The sequence below is a fragment of the Mastomys coucha genome, unplaced genomic scaffold, assembly GCF_008632895.1.
Source record: "Mastomys coucha isolate ucsf_1 unplaced genomic scaffold, UCSF_Mcou_1 pScaffold9, whole genome shotgun sequence".
NCBI lineage: Eukaryota > Metazoa > Chordata > Mammalia > Rodentia > Muridae > Mastomys > Mastomys coucha.
Window position 1 is genome coordinate 37085289 of NW_022196915.1, and position 9018 is coordinate 37094306.

Here is a 9018-nt window from a genome sequence, read left to right on the forward strand (position 1 = left end):
GCTTCCTCTGAGTGTTGTGGGACTGGCTGCGGAGCTGGCACCCAAGGTCTACTCTCTGATCTTGGGTGTGTCAGTGCGCCTGGGAGTGGAGCTTCCAATAAAGTGACTCTTAATGACATTCTGCTATACTCATAGATCAGTCCCTTACTCAGACATCATCAGAGAAGCTTCCTCCTGCAACAGATGGGAACAAATAGAGGCCCACCACCAGACAATATGCAGAAAGTGAAAGAATTTGAAATACCCAACACTAAATAAGATGTCTCCATCAAACCCTTGTCCTCAGGAATCAGGGAGCTATGTGAAAGAAGAATCTAAGTCTCAAGTCCCAGTACCCAAGAACACATTTTACCTGGAACTCCAAGTGGCCACACATACCAAGACACCAGAAGATCTTCTTACATGCAACACGCAGCTACCACACTCTCCTAAGAACCAGGGAGGAAACAGAAACCAAGAAATAAACAACTACCCAATGAAGATAAGACCAGATATTAGCATCTATAATCTATAGCTCTAGACTTATAATCCTCCCAATCCTAGACACCTAAATACAAGCATAAAAATGCACCCAATAACAGCCAGGACAATAAGTCTTCACTAGAGCCCAGTAGCCCTATCACACCAGACTCTAAATATTCTGATGTATTTGAAGCACAAATAAAAGACATTAAAACAGCCTTTATAACTATGATAGAAGTTGTTAAAGAGGATTTAATTAGGAAAAAAAAAACATCCTAAGTGATATAAGAGACCCAGAAAAACAAATATTGTACGTATTTACTTATAGGCAGATATTAGCTGTTACATAAGTGATTATCAAGTTACAACCACCCATAGACCCCAAGAGGTAGGGAGGAATACACTAGGGAGAATATATGAATCTCCCTGGAATGATAGAATAGAATAAGTTTTGTAGGTGGACTGGGGGAAGATAGAGATGGGACCAGGAGGTATCAGGTGTGGAGGGAGAGGGACAGAGGGAGGGAGGGAGGGAGGGGAGAGACAGCTGGAACTGGGGTCATGGGAGATAGTGTGGAAACCTAGTGCAATATAAACTTTCTGGAATCTATGAAGACGACCTAGTAAGAACTCATAGTAATGGAGTCTAAAGTGGCCATCTTTTTTAACCAGGAAAGGCTCCCAGTGGTGGGATTGATTGAATTCACTTGAGGTGTTGACCAAGGGAGTCCTGTGAAGTTCCCTAAGAAATCCAGGCTGATACTAGGACAAAGAGTTGTTTGCTGAAAAGGGATAGTAGAGCCCCATTGCTGAGGGCAACATTGAACATAGGGGTGTAAAGCTAGTGTCTGAGTGGAGCTTTTGCCCCTATGTTCTAGTATCTTTGGCATGGTAAAGTGCTGTGAACGAAATGGAAAGAGAAATCTGGACACCAACCTAGCCACAAAACCCTTGACCTACAATCTGCCCTGTTGCAAGATGTGCTGGGACAATGGGAGCATAAAACTTGGAGTAGTTAACCAATGTCTAGTTTAACTTGAAGTCCATGTGACAGGAGGGAGCACAGTCACTATACTGACTAGGTGACCAAGAACCAAAGACTAGAATAGAACCAAATACAACTGACTAAAAAAAGAAAAACAATGAAATGACTCCTAATGATATTGTGATATACTCATAGATCAATGCCTTGTCCAGTTGTCATCAGAGAATCTTATGCCAGCAGCAGATGAGAGTAGGTGCAGAGACCCCACAGCCAGACCTTATAGGGAAAGAGGCTAAACTAGAGGTCTCTATGGGTCCCTTCCTTAGGGGATGGATCCCTATGGGTGAGGGAGGGGAGAGATTGTAGGACTCAGAGGAAATGGCCCATTGAACCAACTAAACAGGGATCAAATGGCCTCACAGAGGCTGAAGCAGCAAGCATGGAGCCTGCATGGGTCTAGACCATGTCCTCTGCATTTATATATTTTGGCTGTTAGCTTGCTAAATTTGTATGATTCCTAACAGTACGAGTGTGTGATCTTTAACTTTTTTTGCATGGTTTAGGGACTTATATCCTATTGACTTGCCTTGTCCAACCTCGATATGAGGCATTTTGCCATGTCTTCTTGTATTTTGTTTTGTCTTGTTTGACTCTAATCTCGTGGAGGCCTGTCCTTCTGTGAAAGGGAAATAGAGAGGGAGTGGATCTGAGGGAGAGCGGAACTAGAGGGTTACCATCCCTTTCCTCAAGCTGTACTACAAAGCAATAGTGAAAAAGATGCATGATATTAGTACAGAGACAGGCAGGTATATCAACGGAATAGAACTGAAGACCCAGAAATGAATTCATACACCTATAGTCACTCGATCTTTTACAAAGGAGCTAAAACCGTACAGTGAGAAAAAAAGACAGCATTTTCTTTTTTTCTTTTTTTTTTTTAGATATTTTCTTTATTTACATGTAAATTTCTCCTTTTCCAGTTTCCCCTCCAAAAAACAAACAAACAAACAAACAAAAAACAACAAGAACAAACCCGTTGCCTCTCCCCTCTCCATGCCTGCCACCCCACCCTCTCCCACTTATTGGCCCTGGCATTCCCCTACACTGGGGCACAGAACCTTCTCCTCTTATTGATGATCGAATTTGCAATCCTCTACTATACACATGCTGCCAGAACAATCAGAACCACCATGAGCAGTTCTTGGTTGGTGGTTAAGACCCTGGGAGCTCTGAGGGTACTAGTTAGTTCATATTGTTGTTCGTCCTAAGGGGCTGCAAACCCCTCAGCTCCATAGGTCCTTTCTCTAACTCCTTCACTGGGGACCGTGTACTCAGCTCAATGGATGGCTATGAGCCTCTACATCTGTATTAGTTAGAAAAGACAGCTTTTTCAACAAAAGTTACTGGTGGTTAGCATGTAGAAGAATGCAAATTGATACATTCCTATCTCCTTGTATAAAGCTCAAGTCCAAGGGGATCAAGGACTTCTACATAAAACCAGATACACTGAAACTAATAGAAAAGAAAGTGGGGAAGAACCTCGAGCACATGGGCACAGGGGAAATTTTCCTAAACAGAACATCAATAGCTTATGCTCTAAGGTCAAGAATTGACAAATGAGACCTCATAAAATTACAAAGCTTCTGTAAGGCAAAAGACACTGTCAATAGGACAAAAGGGCAACCAACAGATTGGGAAAAGATCTTTACCAATTCTATATCTGATAGAGGGCTAATATCCAACACATACAAAGAACTCAAGAATTTAGACCTCGGAGAACCAAATAACCCTATTAAAAATGGGGTACAGAGCTAAACAAAGAATTCTCAACTGAGGAATACCGAATGGCTGAGAAGCACCTAAAGAAATGTTCAACATCCTTAGTCATCAGGGAAATGCAAATCAAAACAACCCTGAGATTCTACCTCACACCAGTCAGAATGGCTAAGATCAAAAACTCAGGCGACAGCAGATGCTGGTGAGGTTGTGGAGAAAGAGGAACATTCCTTCACTGCTGGTGGGATTGCAAGCTTGTACAACTACTGTGGAAATCAGTTTGGTGATTCATCCAGAAATTGGGCATAGTACTACCAGAGGACCCAGCTATACCACTCCTGGGCATATACCCAGAAGATGCTCCAACATGTAATAAGGACAAGTGCTCCACTATGTTCATAACAGCCTTATTTATAATAGCCAGAAGCTGGAAACAACCCAGATGTCCCTTGACAGAGGAATGGATACAGAATATGTGGTACACAATGGAGTACTATTCAGCCATTTGAAACAACAAATTTTTGAAATTCTTAGGGAAATAGATGGATCTGGAGAATATCATCCTGAGTGAGGTAACCCAATCACATAAGGACACACATAGTATACACTCACTGATAAGTGGATATTAGCCCAGAAGCTCAGAATACCCAAGACACAATCCATAAACCACCCAAGAAACTCAAGAAGAAGGAAGACCAAAGTGTGGATACTTTGATCCTTCTTAGAAGAGGGAACAAAATACCCATAGAAGGAGTTGCAGAGACAAAGTATGGAGCAGAAACTGAAGGAAGGACAATCCAGAGACTGTCCCACTCAGGAATCTTTCCCATAACAATCACCAACCCAGACACTATTGTGGGTGCCAGCAAGTCCTGGCTGACAGGAGCCTGATATCTCCTGAGAGGTTCTGCCAATGCCTGACTAATACAGAATTATAAGCTCACAGCCATCCATTGGACTGAGCACAGAGTCCCTAATGAAGAAGCTAGAGAAAGGTCCCAAGGAGCTGAAAGGGTTTGCAGCCCCTTAGGAGGAACAACAATATGAACTAACTAGTATTCTCAGAGCTCCCAGAGACTAAACCACCAACCAAAGAGTACACATGGTGGGACTCATGGTTCCAGTTGCATATGAAGCAGAGAATGGCCTAGTCAGTCATCAATGGAAGGAGAGGCCTTTGGTCCTGTGAAGGTTCTGTGCCCTAGTGTAGGGGAATGCCAAGACCAGGAAGTGGGAGAGCGTGGGTTGGTGAGCAGGGGGATGGGGGAGGGAATAGGGGTTTTTTTAGAGGGGAAACCAGGAAAGGGGATATCATTTGAAATGTAAATAAAGAAAATATCTAATAAAAAAAGAATAAATTAAGTTTAAATATCAAAAAAAGTCCTCTTAGTACTGGTAAATTGATATTATTATAATGTAAATACTTTTAAAGGAATGGAGAATCTTTTTTAGATTCATCTGTTTTATTTATTTTTTTGTATGTATAAATAAACTTATTTATACATGTATATGTAAATGTTTTGGCTACAAACTCCAGTTCAGTGATATCTAAACTCATTTTCCCATCTCCCTTTGGCAAACCAGTCAAGGACAGGACCTATTTTTGATGAAGACCTTTTTCCTTTCTGTACTGATTGGTTTAAGGTTTATGTTGCAAGCTAGAGTCATCAGAAGAAAATAAAGAAGACTCAATTGAGAAAATGCCTCCATGAGACCCAGCTTTAAGGAATTTTCTTAATTAGTGATCAATACCAGAGAGCTCAGCCCATTGTGGGAGGTGCCATTCCTGGGCTAGTGGTCCTGGGTTCTATAAAAAGTGGCCTGAGCAAGCCATAAGAAGCATGCCAGTATGCAGCACCCTTTCTTGGTCTCCGTGTCATCTCCTGTCTCCAGGTTCCTGCCCTGTTTGAGTTCCTGTCCTGACTTCCTTCATGATGAACAGCAATACTGAAGTATAAGCCAAATAAACCCTTTTCTCCTCAACTTGCTTTTTGGTCATGGTGTTTTGTCTCAACCATAACCCTAACTAAGACACTTTCTGAGATGAGTAGACAGTACAGCATTACCTGAATTAGCTTTCCAATAGCATTATATATGTGGATATATATATATATATATATATATATATATATATATATCAATGACTTTGGATTTTTAAGTTGGTACAACAAACTGAAAGAAAATAAAACTTCAAATCACACCAGTCTAAGTTTATCAGTCCTTTGTATCTTTATATTTGAAGCCCAAAGAAGCATGTAATCTCCATCAAGTTTGTACCTTGTTTGTTCTCATCACCCATATGTAATCAGTGTTTACCTGATAGTATGACATATAGTGGGTACTAATAAATGTTTGTCAAACAATGGTTTTCTAAAAGGGGATTAAACAAGTCTATTCTGAAGAGTCTAAATTGAGTAATCACAAAGGCACATGGCCCTGTGTTCACAGCCTTAAATATACATGTGGGATTTCTTCTCTTCCCTTGTTAGCCTACCCATCATGCCCAGGTACATCATTTCCTCATGATATCACTTGGGAAAATATAAATCGGTATAGGTAGAAAAAACAGGCTTGGGGAAGGAAGTAGGTACCTCCCAGCAAGCACACCGGAGAACTCAGAAGAGATTTATTTTAAGAGATTATTTATTCAGAAGAGATTTGCAAACTCTTAATAATTACTGACTTGAAAAACATATTTCATTTAGTTCAGAGTACCCAAGGACATAAATCTCCCTATATAACAGTTTTTGTCCATAACTCAGCTTTTGATCTTTTATTTAAAAGAGATTCTTATGACCACAGTTTCTCTAAGATCTTCCTTGTGGAGCCAGAAGTGCCAGCAGGTATGTTGGGAAGCCTGCATGCACAGCATTGCCGCTCCGTAGCTTCACTGCTGTCAGCTGCTCAGTGTGGCATTCTGGGGATCCTGGGATTCTGTTTTCCTTTGTGTAGCAAAAGATAGGGGATTTTTCGTTTCTCCCAACACACTCTTAAAGTGTATGCACAGCAATATGCTTACACTGGTGTTTCCCCAGGCATTATAGAGTCCCTGCCATAAAACATACAAAAAGACATAGTGTTCAGATACATTGATACTGGGAAAGAGGTCATTAAATCCCTGTCAAAACATGGCCTCAACTTGTACTGTTTTATAAAATAGTGATACCTTGATTAACAGATTGCCTTCCAAGAGGAGCAACTGAGGCAGGCAGCTGTTTTTCAGCATTGTTAGGGAGTGACAAATGATTTTGTGCAAGCTAAGAAGGAAGTAATCCAACAGATTCTTCTTTTCTTAAGACTTGATTACAGAGTGTCCATAAACCATAAATTTTTAAAAGAAGAGCCCCTGCCCTTATAATTTTTTAAATCATTTAGCTGGACAAGTTGCTTACATTTTCACAAGTGACTAGGGTAATAGAGGAGAGTCTGGCTCCCTTAATGATTTTACAGGACAAATTTCCTAGGTTCTTTGTCTTCTTCTTCAATCCAGCCGCCCATTTGTGCACCCCTAAAGATGAGCAGAAAGATCAAAGAGGTAAGTGTAACTTGCTGATCAGTGTATTTTTTTGAGATGGTATCAACTGAAAGAAATTCAATGATAAATTTATCTATGGTTTATCTTCTAATTCCATAGATAATCATACCTCCCCTTCAGCACAAACAATGTCAACAAGACCTGATACATTATAAAGTCAATGAAATAAAAGATAAGAATTAAGAAATACAAGGTCTATTTCAAAGCCACACACTGAATTGTAATTCTATTTCTCTTTTTGGTGGCAAGAATAGGGTAAATCAATTAATGTCTCATGCTATTGTCTACTGTATATTGAAGTCCAAAGGATCTATTTTATGCCCAATTAAATTTACCATGTGGCTTATACTGAACAGATTTATTTAATCTAACCCTCACTGGAGTGTCATTTCTGCTCCAAGCACACAGACAGCTGAAGAATCACAGAGCTGAAGAAACTGTGTTCACATGAGTAAACAGATATAGTCATATTCTTCCTCAATTTGATAAAGCAAAGCTTCTAAAGAGAAAGGAACCACATTTTTCATATTAATTCCTATTCCCAGAACTTAACACACTGACAGGACGGACATTGTTAAATGACTGAATAAATGAAAAGTTGCTGGTGCACTACAATTTAAATTCAGTATGCAAACTTTTATTTTCTACTGCAAACCTAATAACTATATTTCCAGACAAGAATGACACGTATGTGGCCTCATAAATATAAATAGGAAAATATATCTGAAATTACAATTCTCTTAGAAATTTTAATATGTACTCATCATAATTATACTATATTAAACTAAATCACTTGAAAAAAGGTACATTTCATGAAAACCATGTAAGTTAGGGCTGCAGATGTAGCCCTTAGTGGGGTGGTTAGCCTAGGGGGCACAAAGCCCTGTACCTGCATACACCTAATCACGATTGCATGTTCCTGCAATCTTTCTCATCTATTAAGAAAGTGGAGACAGGAGGATCAAGGATTCAGGATAACCCTTATATATGTAGTGGGTTAGAACTCTACTTGAGACCCTACTGCCAAAAATAATTATAAAAATAAAAGAGTTTTTATTATAAAAATGCTGTCACTACTAATATCCAAATTTAACTTGGCAATATAATATTTATCACTGAGTTTACTCCAGGTTTGATGAGCACAACGACACTGATCTCTCTAAAGGACATAAATGGGCATAAGGATGGAATTTGGTGAGTATCTTAGGATCTGTGATTTATGTACACTCGATTATTTTATTCTGAAGTCAAAATATCAGTCACTTTAAAATATTGGGTATACAAATCTGCCCCGAATCCCCTGAATATAGATATGAGCCTTTAGCTTAGTGTCTGTGGGACTCCCCAGTGTGTGAGCAAGTGGGTCTCTGATTCTTGTGCCTTCTCTAGGACTTTTCTTTCTGCAAGCTTGCCTTGTCTAACTGCGAGGTGATAGGGGCTTTGTATCTATATCTTTTATTTTGTTGTGTTTGGTTGTTATCACTTTGAAGCTTGTTCTTTTCTAGTGAGAGACAGAAAGAGGGCTTCTCTGGATAGGAGAAGTGGAGGGGAGGAACTGGAAGGAGTGGAGGGAAAAGGAAACTGTAGTCAGATTATACTGCATGAGAAAATAATCTAGTCTTATTAAAAGGGAGGAAATGAGAAAATTAAATAAAATATTGATGGTGGGTGACCCAGGAAACCTAAACCAATATCTTCCAGAAGATTTTCAGCAAAGTATTCAACTTTTCCGTTGATGTCATTACTGATTCAACCATTAGCAGAAAGAACTTTCCAGTCTCTACACATCCTAAGATAATCCTTCTGTTCATAAAGCAAGATTGTAAAGGAACTAATTCATGCCAAAGATAAAGAAAATTGTTTTATGTACTAGAGAATCTGACTTGCCCACCAGCAAGTTACCTTAAAAGTGAAGCCATACTAATAGACAATTCAGGTTACAGGAGAACAAGAGGAAACCCTGGGGAAACTGCGACCCACAGAAGAAACCTTGTATAGAGAATAAATGCCTGTCTGCAATTAATTTTAGATTTCACCATGATCACCACAGGAGACAGAATTGATTTATTTTGTGTATATTCAACAAAGATAAAATTGACTTGAGGAGTGCCAGGATCATGAGTAGAAGTAATAAAGTATACTCAAGATAAAACAGTGCTTTAAGCATCATGAAATGAAGACTTAAAATTAGAAAGAACCTAAAATTGGTGACTGTTTGGTCAAACACTGTGGATATTACACTGCAGTTTATTTTTCTCTG